This window comes from Orcinus orca, chromosome 3, assembly GCF_937001465.1.
Source record: "Orcinus orca chromosome 3, mOrcOrc1.1, whole genome shotgun sequence".
Classification (NCBI taxonomy): domain Eukaryota; kingdom Metazoa; phylum Chordata; class Mammalia; order Artiodactyla; family Delphinidae; genus Orcinus; species Orcinus orca.
Genome location: NC_064561.1, coordinates 163,565,917 through 163,579,936, shown reverse-complemented (window position 1 = coordinate 163,579,936; position 14,020 = coordinate 163,565,917). Strand labels below are relative to the sequence as shown.

Sequence of the window (14,020 nt, the reverse complement as noted above, 5' to 3'; positions counted from 1 at the left end):
AGAAATGAGCTAGTAGCAGAGTACAGGAGTATGGGGGAAAAAGAGATACTTTGCTATTGCTCTGTGTGTGTGTCATTTTGTTCTTTATTTTAATGGTAAAGACTAGAACTCACTTCAACATGTGCATGCAGTTGAACTGTAAATGCAAGGTGCTGAAAATACATTTAAGTGAGGATACAGGCATACCTGGGAAATATTGTGGGTTTGGTTCCAGACCACCACGATAAAGCAAATATCATAATAAAGTGAATCACATGAATGTTTTGGTTTCCCAGTATGCATAAAAATTATTTTTACAGTATCCAGTAGTCTATTAAGTGTGTAATAGCATTATGTCCAAAAATTGCACATGCCTTAATTTGAAAACACTTTATTGCTAAAATATGCTAACCATAATCTGAGCCTTTAGCAAGTTGTTATCTTTTTGCTGGTGGAAAGTGTTGCCTCAGTGTTGATGGCTGTTGACTGTTCAGGGTGGTGGCTGCTGAAGGTTGGGATGGCTGTAGCAATTTCTTAAAATAAGCTAACAATGAACTTTGCCACAACCATTGACTCTTCCTTTCATGAAAGATTTCTCTGTAGCAGGCAATACTGTTTGATAGCATTTTATTCACAGTAGAACTTCTTTCAAAATTGGAGTCAATCCTCTCAAAAACTGCCACTGCTTTATCAACTAAGTTTATGTAATATTCTAAATCATTTGTTGTCATCTTAACAGTCTTCATGGCATCTTCATCACAAGTAGATTTCATCTCAAGAAACCACTTTCTTTGCTCATCCATAAGAAGCAACTCCTCATTTTTAAAGTTGTATCATGAGATGGCAGCAATTCAGTTTCACCTTCAGGCTCCACTTCTAATCCTAGTTCTTTTGCTATTTCTACCACATCTGCAGTTACTTCCTTCACTGAAGTCTTGAATCTCTCAAAGTCAACCATGAGGTTTGGAATCAACTTCTTCCAAACTCCTGTTAATATTGATGCTTTGAATTCTTCCCATGAATCACAAATGTTCTTAATGGGATCTAGAATGGTCACTCCTTTCATTAAGGTTTTCAATTGACTTCGCCCAGATCCGTCAGAGGAATCACTATCTATAGCAGCCTTAGTCAAATTTACTCCTTGATCCATGGGCTGCAGAATGGATGCTGTGTTAGCAGGCATAAAAACAATGTTATCCTCCTTGTATCGATACATCTCCATCAGAACTCTTGGGTGACCAGGTGCATTGTCAGTGAGCACTAATATTTTGCAAGAGATTATTTTTTCTGAGCAGTAGTTCTCAGCAGTGGGCTTAAAATATTCAGCAAACCATGTTATAAACAAATGTACTGTCATCCAGGTTTTGTTGTTCCATTTATAGTCCAGAGGCAGAGTAGATTTAGTATAATTTACTAAGGGCCCTAGGATTTCTGCAATGATAAATGAGCACTAGTTTCAATATAAAGACACCAACTGCAGTAATCCCTAATAAGAGAGTCAGCCTGTCCTTCGAAGCTTTGAAGCCAGGCACTGACTCTTCATCTCCAGCTATGAAAGTCCTAGATGACATTTTTTTCCAATAGAAGACTATTTTGTCTACATTGAAAATCTTTTGTTTAGCATAGCCACCTTTTTAATTATCTTATCTAGATCTTCTGGACAACTTGCAGCAGTTTCTACATCAGCACTTGTTACTTCACCTTGCACTTTAAAGTTATGGAGATGGCTTCTTAAATCTCATGAACCAACCTCTGCTAGCTTCAAACTCTCAGCATTCATAGAATTGAAGAGAGTTAGGGCTTTGCTCTGGATGAGGCTTTGGCTTAAGGAAATGTGGCTGGCCTGATCTTCTATCCAGACCACTAAAACATTCTCCATACCAGCAATAAGGTGGTTTCATTTTCGTATCATTTGTGTGTTCACTGGAGTAGTGTTACCGAGTCCAAGCTCACTCTGCTCGCCGCGCGACAGGCCAATAAATCAGAGACGAGGTGTTGAGGCAAGGAATATGACTTTATTCAGAAAGCCAGCAGACCGAGAAGATGGCAGACTAAAGTCTCAAAATAACCATCTTATCGGTGTTTGGATGCCAGTTTCTTTTATAGCACAGAGACAGGGAGGAGATGGGGAAGTAAAGTAAAAAGGCTATAAGTTTTGCAAATATCCCCTGAATGGTCAGCCTCAGGGAGGGGATGTGTTAAAAAAAATTCTTCTTTCCTGTAGTCATCTGCAGGTGGAACAGGGTCTGGATGTTTCCCTGAACAAAGGCACTTTGGTTTAACATTCAGGCAGAGGGGCAGGGTTCCCTGAGGCAGGCCGTTATATACAGACAGTATCATTTTAGTGAACAAAAGCAGTGGAAAGCAAAGGTTAAAGTAAAAGAAACAGGTCCAACATGTAGTCTGATTTGGCTCTTCCCTGTTACAGTGGCACTTTTAATTTCCTTCAGGAACATTTTCTTTGCATTCACAACTAGGCTAAATATTTGGTGCAAGAAGCCCAGCCTATCTCAGCTTTCAACATGCCTTCCTCACTAAGATTAAATATTTCTAGCTTTTGATTTAAAGTGCAAGAACTGCAACTCTTTCTTTCACTTGAACACTTAGAGTCCATTGGAGGATTATTAATTACCTAATTTTAATATTATTATTCCTAAGAGGATAGGGAGGTCCAAGTAGGAGGAAAAACCAGTTGGTGGAGCAGGCAGAACACACATAACATTTATCAATTGTTTGCCTCCTTATATGGGCACGGTTTGTGGTGCCCCAAAACAAGTATAATAGTAACCTCAAAGTTCACTGATTACAGATCATCATAACAAATCTAATAATAATGAAAAAGTCTGAAATATTGTGCAAATTACCAAAATGTTACATAGAGACACAAACTGAGCAGATGCTATTGGATAAGTGGTGCCTATACACTTGCTGGACAGAGGTTGTCATAAACCTCCAATGTGTGAAACACGCATTGTCTGTGAAGAACAATAAAATGAAGCATAATAAAATGAGACATGCTTGAGATAAATTTGGTTGACACTGTTAACACGCTTATTCTACTGAAATCCTAAGTCTCCCATTTAATCAATGCACTGAGAAAAAACTTACAAAATCATTTCCTTTTTCTGTATAGAAGTTATTCATCCATTCTTGAGTCTATTTTCATACATTTATTACCATAATAGAATTTTCTCAAAATAGGAAACGCTAGATTTTTGTGAGCATAAATAATCCACTTAAACTTCATGTTTTGTAGTAGGCTATAACCATGTTTTTCTGTACATGAAAGACAATGTGAAGTTTATTAATATTAAATTTACTATTGATTGATGATTGGCAACCATGTATATTACAGTTGAAATGTTTAGAACTCTGAAAAAGAACACAAAGTCCTAAAGAAGAAATACTTGTTGTGGAGTGGTGAAGGCATCAAAGGAATATAGAATTTAAAGTCATGAAGCAAAGGAAGATTATTCCTGGAAACTGTAGCAAAATAAGATATGCCATAGCCCTGAAGGTAAAGAGCTAAATATCAGTTCAAAGAAGGAAAATAGGGATGCAACTCTTAAAACCTAGTAATTGTCTTACTCTCAAATTACATAATTTAATGGGACTAAATCTTTGATTCATTATACTATTTCAGTGCCTACTCTAAATGATGAAGGTCTTAGCTCCCCCTCAACCTGAACGTACTTTATTACTTTAATAATTTATTTGACAAATTTACCAGTTCAACTCCTGTCAAGAACTCTGCAAAGTACTATAGATACAGAGATGGCCATTTTATAAGGGGATTCAATAGTTAGAGGGGAACATGCAAATAAACTGCTAAGCTGCAATAAAATTTGCTCAGTTTAATTGCAGAGGCTATAAAATGTGCAATGGGAACAGAGCAATTATATACCTAGGAAACTGGGAAATGCTTTATTGAGAAGGCTGTATGTAGATGTCTCCTGAGGAATCAGTAAGAAAATCTTCACAGCTGTTAAGAATGAGGAAGATGAATTTTCTAGGGAGAAGAGTTAGTTTACTCAATGGCACGGGACATGAGCTGGACAAGAAGCAGGAAGGATCGTAAGTTATCTTCTGTTGTACAATTTTAAAGTCCTCATCAGAGGAACTGGCATGCAACAAAGTGAACTATAATATGGTAAAACATGGATAATATGCTCAGAGAGCTCATATACCTGTTGTGCGTTGGGTACATCTTCCTAATTTCTTTTTTATTTGGTATCAATACCATCATTTATGTCCTACTGAAGACATCTTAACCAAAATATTATAGGCTGTCTAATAAAGAGACCATAAAGCCTTCGTATATCATTGTTATGAGTCTTATTTGTTAAGATAATATATGTAAATCGAGCTCAGTGAATCTAGACTGTATTTCTATTTGAAGTGGATAACTCTATAATGCCATCCATTCATTCACTCATATTTATTCCTTTTTTAAATTTAGTCGCTCCTTCAATACACTTTTTTTTTTCATTTACACTCTCCCAAAGTATTATGCTGAGTCTGTGGATAATGAAATTGACAAAACAGACTTAGTCCCTACCTTAACGAGATTAACATGTGAGAGGTGGTAGTGGGATGTGCATTAAATCGACCTTGACAAAATTAATTATTCAATTAAAATTGTATTGAGTGCTACAAAGGACACATACATGTTGTTTTCAGAAAGCATAAGTGGAGCTAAACTTTCTAAACAGGGAATATTTCCCATAGGAAGACAAAATAAAGACTGATATTATCATAAAAGAATATGGTTCCTCCTGCAGCTGCTGTTATTAATATTTAGTTCAAACTAATTATCAGAGCATTTTATCTTCCATGTGCCTAATCACTACTCCGTTTGGCTGCATTTAGTCATAATTTTAACACTTTTAAAAGTAAATGTGTTCTTAGTTTTAGATTCATTACCACTCCCTCCTCTTGCCTGACATCTAGTGGAAGAGATAATCAGTGGAAAAATCACCAGGGGGAAAATAAATGAAAAGGTCAAATCACACAAGGGAAATAGCAAAGGAATTACCTTTTTGGATCACTAAACTTTATAGAACGAGTAAGAGTTTCCACATTTCATTACTATAGTACTCTTGTCTGTGCTTTAACTCTACATTTTATTATAATTTTAATATATTTCCCTATAAAATTCCCTAGTAATTAGCTAACAGTATTCTTCACTGGTGTTGCATCATTGGCAGAAAAGTAGCTTTCTCCTCTTGCTAATCCTGAAATACAACATGTATATAGAATTTCACGTGATCTCAAATTGTCTTATTCAAGTTTTCCTAGAATATGAGGACACTATTAGATAGTGTTTAATTTCTCTAACAAATTTAATTTTCAGACTCATATAAATGAGGATAAATCAGCGTATGGATTTCAAGGTTAAGAAATTGATTCAGATATCATACAAAATACATGAGTTTTACAAAAGAAATTAACCAATGTAGATAAAGTATAGAAGTAAATGTGAAGAGCCTTAAATAACGTGTTAAAAGATACTCACTAGAGGTAAGATTTATTTCTAGGAAGGTAGAAGTAGCTGTTGACTTTCATAGTTTCATTACCAATAGCTCTTTATTGAGAATATGAGAGAAAACATGTATTTAGGATTTGCACTGGTATTTTTAGGTCCATCATTGTGTGTTTGTGTGTATGTGTGTGTATAAATATATTTCTGTGTACCTTTCAGAAGGTTTTAAAGTTTCTCTTTGTAAATAACTAATTCTATAGGTAGTTTTTATATTTACCTACAAACAATGAGATAAAAACTAAACTTTCAAATAACTTCAGATATGAATACATTAGTCTCTTCTATAGGCAGGGCTCACACTGATTAGTAAAGTAGCAAATATGAATGTATTGATATTTCTCTTTGGGGAGCTAAAAAGCCTCTTTTCATCATCTTTCATCTCCATATATTCATTTTTTTTATATTCTATTTTCTCTCTGCTTTTAAACTTGTGTCTTTAGAAAATTTCATCACTTCACTTTGCCCATGTTTGAAGTTATCGTTTGTTTTCATTGTTATTTTGTTGTTTGTTGAGGAAAGAACTCTGAAAATATTCTCTATGGCAGTGTGTAATGATCACAAGAAAATTATAGTAAAAAACTCTTAAGAAAAACGATAATAGGTCAAGTAGGTTATACTGGGTTAAGAGATTCTCTGTAATTGGCAATTTTCTTTAACTTAAAAAAAAAAAGGATTTTCAAAAACTGATGAGGCATTTGAAAGGGAAAACATAAAGCCAATAAAACAGGTACTATTAAAAAAGAGAAATGAAAAAGATTTAAGAGAGTTGAAGGTTACCGGAAACAAATTTCACTAAATGCCAATTACAACAGTAAATAGATCTCTAGGCTAAATAAGCAAATCTATTGTGAAAAATACATAAAGGCCCATACAACTGTAGACAGCTAACTTATTCATCAAATTTGATTACCCCAATGGGGAATAATAAGGACTAATTCTCATCAACACAGAAGAAATTAGCAGATTATGTAAAAATGCCTACAAATCCGTATATTACTTTGGGAGAAAAGAAAATGACTGAGCCTCTGAAAAATAAATATACTTTAAAAATTACCCTTTATCTTAAAAAAATTAGATGTTGAAAAAAAATCAGCTGAAAGCAGAAACATATTAGTTCTTTTGTAACCTAGAAGCATATGGTAATTTTCTAAAAATAATTTTAGCTATGTAGTACTTAAAAAAATAATCCCCCTATTGAACACATAAACTGCTTTGAGGGTCTTGATCCTTTCTAATTGGCCTGAGAGCATGGAACTGTAGCATATCAGAAGTTAAGAAAGCTTTTAAACATATGTAACTTTTAAAGATATCCTAAATTTATGCAAATTCCATGAAAAGATAATAATATATTAATTCAATATATTTACTGCATACTTGTTATATAAAGCCTTGTCTACATAAGTGTAATATGATCCAAACCCCATGAATGCCATGTTATTGTAAAAAAAGTCCAAGTTCTCTCCTAAAATGAGAAGATATTTGAGCTGGCTTCAACTGGTCTGACATTTAACAAAAAAACTATAAAGCACACTGTGGACTTCAGCTTCTTAGGCATTATTTGTGGAGTCCTTAGAAAGGAACATATTCAGGTGAAGATGAAGAAAAATATAGGAAATTCTTGAAGGTATAGGGTGGTATAGATCTGTTATTATACTACCTCCAAGTATCTTATGTACAGTGTTCTTTGCAAATGAGCCTCCAGATCAGTCCTGATATACGTGAAGTGAGAGGGTGAGGAGTTTCAGAGGTATTACTCTGGTACATGTTTCATGCTCTTACCTAAGCTGTTTAAATATGATTGCATGCTACTATTACTTATAATAATAAATCTGAGATCTATCCAAACCTTAGAAAAATCACTGAAAACCTTCAACTGTTAAATATGGCATGTCTGTTAGCTTTTCAATTTGTTGGTTTGTTCATTCATTATCCATTGCGAATTCTCTGCCCTTCTTTAAGAATATTTCTATTTAGCTATTCATCCTTTGAAAAAAAATAAACACTTTCTCTTACGTATTGCAATCTGTGTTTTTTAATTGTCTGACAGAATAATGGCTAATTTCTAGATCATATTAATAAATCACAATTAGAACTGTATGATTGATAATATCATAATTGATCATTCCATTTTGCACAATACCCACTCTTGAAAAAAGGGAATGCTTTAGAAATTAGCACTATGTTTAGTTCAAATATTAAAAATAGAGTACTAGAAGAATTTTTCTCAGAGAATATAATTCATTAAAGTTTTTGATGTTCAACTAAATATGAACAAAATAATCATAACATGTTAAAAAATAATAAAGGTGAAAAAGGACTTTTTGACTGATTTTACAGATCAACTTAATTACTAATTACCAGGAGAAATTAATAGCATGAAATAGAATCTACTTCTTATAATCCAGCTTGACTTAGTACAAATAAAGAATAATCACTGCTATTAGGAGAATTCTATCCTGCTACATTATCAAATGTTTCTAGAGCCATTTGTGCTTTTCATTAATTTTAGCATTACTCTTATTAAAATGATAAAGACTTAACTACCAGAAGCCAAGAGTCATTACAGCATAAGACAGATGTTCAAAAACAGTTATGGCTCCACTAATATTTCCACTAATAGTTTATATGAATCTGACCTCTCCCCCTCCCCATATAAGCAATAGGCTATTTACAAGGGGGATAAGAGCTGATAGAGGAATTGATCCTGTGTTTATTTTTAATATTGTCTCCGAATATCCTAACACAACCAGCGTCAAATTCAGCGTTTAATATGAAAACACAGCAGGTTAGTTAACATTTTCACACATAGAGAGAATGAGGGCTGAAGCAAGTCAAGTTTCTGAGAATTCAGTAGCAAAGGATGTTGGAGACAGGCAGGTCGTGGTGTGTGTGTGTTTTTGGGTGTGTGTTTGTGGGGAGGAGTAAGTTGCAGAGCATTCTCAGGTTAACAGTCAGTAAAATAGGAAGTATAAATACCAGAGAAAAACTATGTGAATACTGAATCATTCAATCTGTTCTGCTGGAGCAATGTGAAATTCCTATGTTAAAAATAAAGGATAATTCAAAAGTGTTTTTGCACTTCCCTGGTTTATTTTACATTGCAAAATACCTGTATTGTTTAACTTATATTGAGTCTTGCTTCTTTCCTCTTACATCATTTTCTAGCTTTGCGGTGGCTAGAACTTCGATGAGTAGAAAGATAAATGATCTTTCAGGTGATAAAAAGCACAGTATGGATGTTTCTTAGAAAACTAAAAATAGAGCTACCATATGATCCAGCAATCCCACTCCTGGGCATATATACGGAGAAAAACATGGTTCGAAAGGATACATGCACCCCAATGTTCATTGCAGCACTATTTACAATAGCCAAGACTTGGACACAACCTAAATGTCCATCAACAGATGAATGGATAAAGAAGATGCAGTACATATATACAATGGAATATTACTCAGCCATTAAAAAGAATGAAATAATGCCATTTGCAGCAACATAGATGGACCTGGAGATTATCAGACTAAGTGAAGTAAGTCAGACAGAGAAAGACAAATATCATATGATATCACTTATATGCAGAATCTAAAATATATATATATATACAAGTGAACTTATTTACAAAACAGAAAGAGGCTCACAGACTTAGAGAATGAACTTATGGTTACCAGGAGGGAAGGGTGAGGGGAGGGATAAATGGGGAGTTTGGGACTGACATGTACACTATATTTAAAATAGATAACTAATAAGGACCTACTGTAAAAAATTAAAAATTAAAAAAAAGCACTATGGATGAACAAAACCTGGCAAGTGAATAGAGGAATGTAAGGTGGTCTTGTAAATACAAAGATCAGGAAGGCTCTCTCCTATGGCAACCTCTCAGCCAAAATCTGTGGGAAAGGAGAGAGTTCTCCCAAGGGAAGCAGGAGAGCGTGTGTCTAAGGCACAAGCAAGCTTGGTCTGTTCAAGGAACTTACAGAGGATCAAAAATAATGTGGTCAGGAGAGACAGTGTTAGGTGATGAGGCCAGGTTACTTGGGCTCAAAAGAGGAAGAGACCAAAGGAAAAATTTTGGATTCTATTTTGAGTTAGATGAGAAGCTTATTTATAGGTTTAGCACAAGAGATCCATATTCTGATATAAATTACAAAATAACTCCTCTGAGTGCTGTATGGAAAGTTAGTAAGTGAGGAGAAAGGGGAAAAAACTGATTGTGGTATTAAATGCTCTTAAGCAGATGGTCTTGGGAAATTCTCCTTCCCCTTGGCTTCCAGTGCACTGTACAGTGCTGTTCTTCCTCTGCTTCTCTATGTCTTTACTTATTTGATTATTCACCTTCTCTCTGACCACTAAGCATAATGCCACAGCTTCCTCCTCAGTGGTTAATCAAAACATTTTCCTATTTTTCTGGCATGTTTCCCTTACAATACTTCAAATGTTTTAGCTCATACCTCATGTATATACAAGAATGGGTCCCTTATAGGATGCACAGTTCATTGTAAGCCCAAAAGAACCAATGACATTTTTATCAGTTTGCAGGAATCTCTCTCTCTCCCTCTCTTCTCTCTCACCGACACACACACACACACACACACACACACACACATGCACACACACAAACACACACACGTATATATTTGTGTGTCTATATAATATACGTAAAATATTTGGCCAGATTGTACATAAGTTGGGAAAATGAATAGACACCACTCTTACAAACATTCAGTAAGAAAGACTCCTAAGAGCTCTGCAATGTTGCTTCAAATTTGTGAGATTAAGTGCACGGGTTTGGAAGGAACTTCACAAAGGGACATTTAAGGATTTAGAGGTTTTACTGAATCAGAAAGTTGAACCCAGTTCCAGGGCAAGGAGAAAAGTTATCAGGAGTAAAAAAGAAATTAAGTGCGTAGGAAATATTTTTATCCGTACCTTGCCTGGCACTATGAGTCCTGAGCAAATATTTTTAAGTTGTATTTATAAAGGATGTTACAAATATTATTAAATACTAATAGATATATATCACTTATTAAATTTTAAGAAAAGGAGTAAAATTCAGTTTAGAAAACTCAGAAGACTCGTAGGAACCTTTAGAATACTTATTGAGGAGGCTTTATTATAAGTTATGATTTTTTGAGAAACCTGTCCTTTGAGTTAAAAACCGAGTGACTGCATTACTCCATACTATGATCTGTCTCAGCAAAGCGTATAAATCTGACTTTTTATTTCAGTTGCTGCACAGTATCCCACAATACTTAGCCTAGTAATGGGTTTTACGTATTTTCCTCTTTTTTTTTTTCTTTTTTTTTTTTGTGGTACGCGGGCCTCTCACTGTTCTGGCCTCTCCCGTTGCGGAGCACAGGCTCTGGACGCGCAGGCTCAGCGGCCATGGCTCACGGGCCTAGCTGCTCCGCGGCATGTGGGATCCTCCCGGACCGGAGCACAAACCCGTGTCCCCTGCATCAGCAGGCGGACTCTCAACCACTGCGCCACCAGGGAAGCCCTCCTCATTTTTTTCTCTTGCAAACGGTGTAGGAATTAGTCTCCTTTTGTGTATTCCTTTTCTGCACTTGACCAATCCCTTATTTACAATAGACACAGAGTAGTGGAACACCTAGGATTGTTGTTTAACAAAATCTATGCAAATACCAACTTTTTTTTTAACATCTTTATTGGAGTATAATTGCTTTACAATAGTGTGTTAGTTTCTGCTGTATAACAAAGTGAATCAGTTATACATATACATATGTATATGAATAGAGTATGTCAAAATAGATAAGGCTTTCTGAAAGCCCTATAATTATGATTAAATAGGTGTAAACCAGGAGGGGATGGGAGGAAATGTTACCAGAAAATTTAATCATTGCTTAGAGCAACAATAAACACTATTAAACAAAGGGAACTAAGGATATTTTACAGAAATGTTAATATAAATGTAGCCATTAGAAAAATGTTCAAACCTTCCCTAAAAACAAATATGTTTTAAAGAAAGAACAACACAAAAAAGGAGATAGTAAATACTACCGTAGACTTCATTACAAATAAATGAAATGTAAAGTTACATGATGGAACTGAGGTTAATAAACATCAATAATGTTGATCAAATAAATATAAATAGCTTCAACTCATTGATTAAAAATATTTTCAGATTGACTATCAAACAAAAATCTAAAATCATTCTGAATAAAAGTAACATGCCTAGAGACGTTAAAAAGGCTAAAGCTAAAATAATAAAATTAAATGAAGCAAAAAACTTTTTTTATGATACAAGCTACAAATAACAATGACGTTTATACAGTTTATATTATTAATTATTCATCTAGAAAACAGTACAAACCCAATTTTCATAAATCTGAAACTGAGATGTAAGAGAGAAAAAAAATAACATAGTATCAAAAGATGTCATTAGGGCTTCCCTGGTGGCGCGCAGTAGTTGAGAGTCCGCCTGCCGATGCAGGGGACACGGGTTCGTGCCCCAGTCTGGGAAGATCCCACATGCCGCGGAGCTGCTGGGCCCGTGAGCCATGGCCGCTGAGCCTGCGCGTCCGGAGCCTGTGCTCCACAACGGGAGAGGCCACAACAGTAAGAGGTCTGCGTACAGCAAAAAAAAAAAAAAAAAAAAAGATGTCATTAATATAACTCTCTCAATCTAAGTACAAAAAGTGAAGAAAAAGGTAGGGTGGAGTAGATCTAAGCCACATAATCCTAATAGGTAAAAAAGTTCTTATAAATTATTATGGAACTTGGACCCTGTGATGGTTAATTTTATGTATTAACTTGGCTGGGCCATGACACCCAAATTGTTGGTCAAACATTATTCTAGGCATTTCTGTGATGGTGTTTTTTTAATAATATCTTAGTTAAGCCTAAAGAACTGGCAAAGAATGGGCAATGATTATTTCAGCCAAGGAATGGTATATATAAACACCCAGTGGTTAATATCAGATAAAATATTGACTATGCTGTCATTAAACTGAATCAGTTATAAGGCTGGAGAAGTGATCAGCAGCCAATTTATAAAGGACCGTATGAGGCATATTAAGGAATCTGAAAGTTATTCAGAAAGTCATAGATCACTCTTAAAAATATTTAAACTTGGGAGTGACATGATCAGATTTGCTTTTCAAAAGACCAGAACAGGTGCCCTTTAAGAAATAGATTAGAGAAAAACAATACTGGAGGAAAAAAACATTTAGACATTTGTTGCAAGAAACTAGATAGAATAATGGTGATCCAAACTAGGTGAGAGAGAGTACTGTGGGAGAAATGATTTAATTTACCCATTGGTATATGATAAATGTCACAGCAGTTTTATCAAATTCCTTATCAGTTAGATACTCATACTGAGATATTTATAGGAAAAAAATAACAAAGTCACGGGCTTACTTTAAAATAAAACAACATAATTGCACATTGTAAATCAACGATATTCCAGAAAAAAAGAAAAAAGCACAACTGCAAAGCACAGGAAGTAGAACAAATAACATGGTCAAAACATTGATATTCTTGGATGTGAATGGCAAGCATATAGATGCTTACTATATTCGTCTCTCCATTTTGTTAGTGCTTTTAAGTTTCTATTTAAAACATTTAAAAATAGAAAAAATAACTACAAACGCATAGAAAACTTGTGAGGCTATCTATGTGCCATGTCTCAGTAGTGATAGGAGCAGTATGTTGAGAGAATGATTTTTCTACCATGTAGTTGCAGCACATTTATGGGGTTTCTCTGCACACATAATAGAGTGTGCCAGCTTTCAAACTGAACATGGCCTGCAGTGGGCCTGAAGGCAGGAAGGAAAGCTGCTTGGCCACACTACTGCAATGACTCTGCTGCCTGTAATAACTGTGTGGGTGGTTCCTCAGAGGAAGAAATCTAGGAGGAATTGGAAGTGAGTTTTTCTAACCACAATTACGATAACTTTCACTTTTTAAGATTCAGATTCATAAAATTTCCCAATAAATCTTTCCCTGATTAGATGATGTTAAAGACTTGAGAACAAGGAAATTGTGTGATTATCAAGCAATTGTTATATATGTCAGTAACAACATACAATTAGTAAATAAGAACATCTAAATCAAATAAGTTATTGGTCTCTGGCACTTTTTAAAGTAATTCTTACTACTTTAGAGCTTGCTTGAACAAAATTTCAAGCAGATGATCACAACTCATTACAAAGAAAATGGAATAATTTTAGAAATATGTAAATAAGAAAGGAGGATTAATTACTGAAGAGAATAAATTATATAAATGCAATGGAAAGATTTAATAAAGAAATAGAATGTAAGCCTATTTTAATTATTTAATTTAACAAAATTAAAGTTACATGTTACAGAAAGAAACAGAACAGACTTGGCTAAAAATAAATTCATGCGAGTAAAGAATACGTTACAGAATTTGACACAAAATAAAGTGAAATAAAGATAAAAATTCTTAGAGAAAATAACTATATTGAGATAACTGAGAATTCCACATAAATATAATTGATATTCCTAAAAAATAAAAT

General features: G+C 34.5%; 1 pseudogene; it reads right to left on the bottom strand.

The window, feature by feature from the left end:
• Nucleotides 1-401: 401 nt before the first annotated feature.
• LOC125963995 (tigger transposable element-derived protein 1-like) lies at nucleotides 402-2,593 on the bottom strand (annotated as a pseudogene).
• Nucleotides 2,594-14,020: the final 11,427 nt, after the last annotated feature.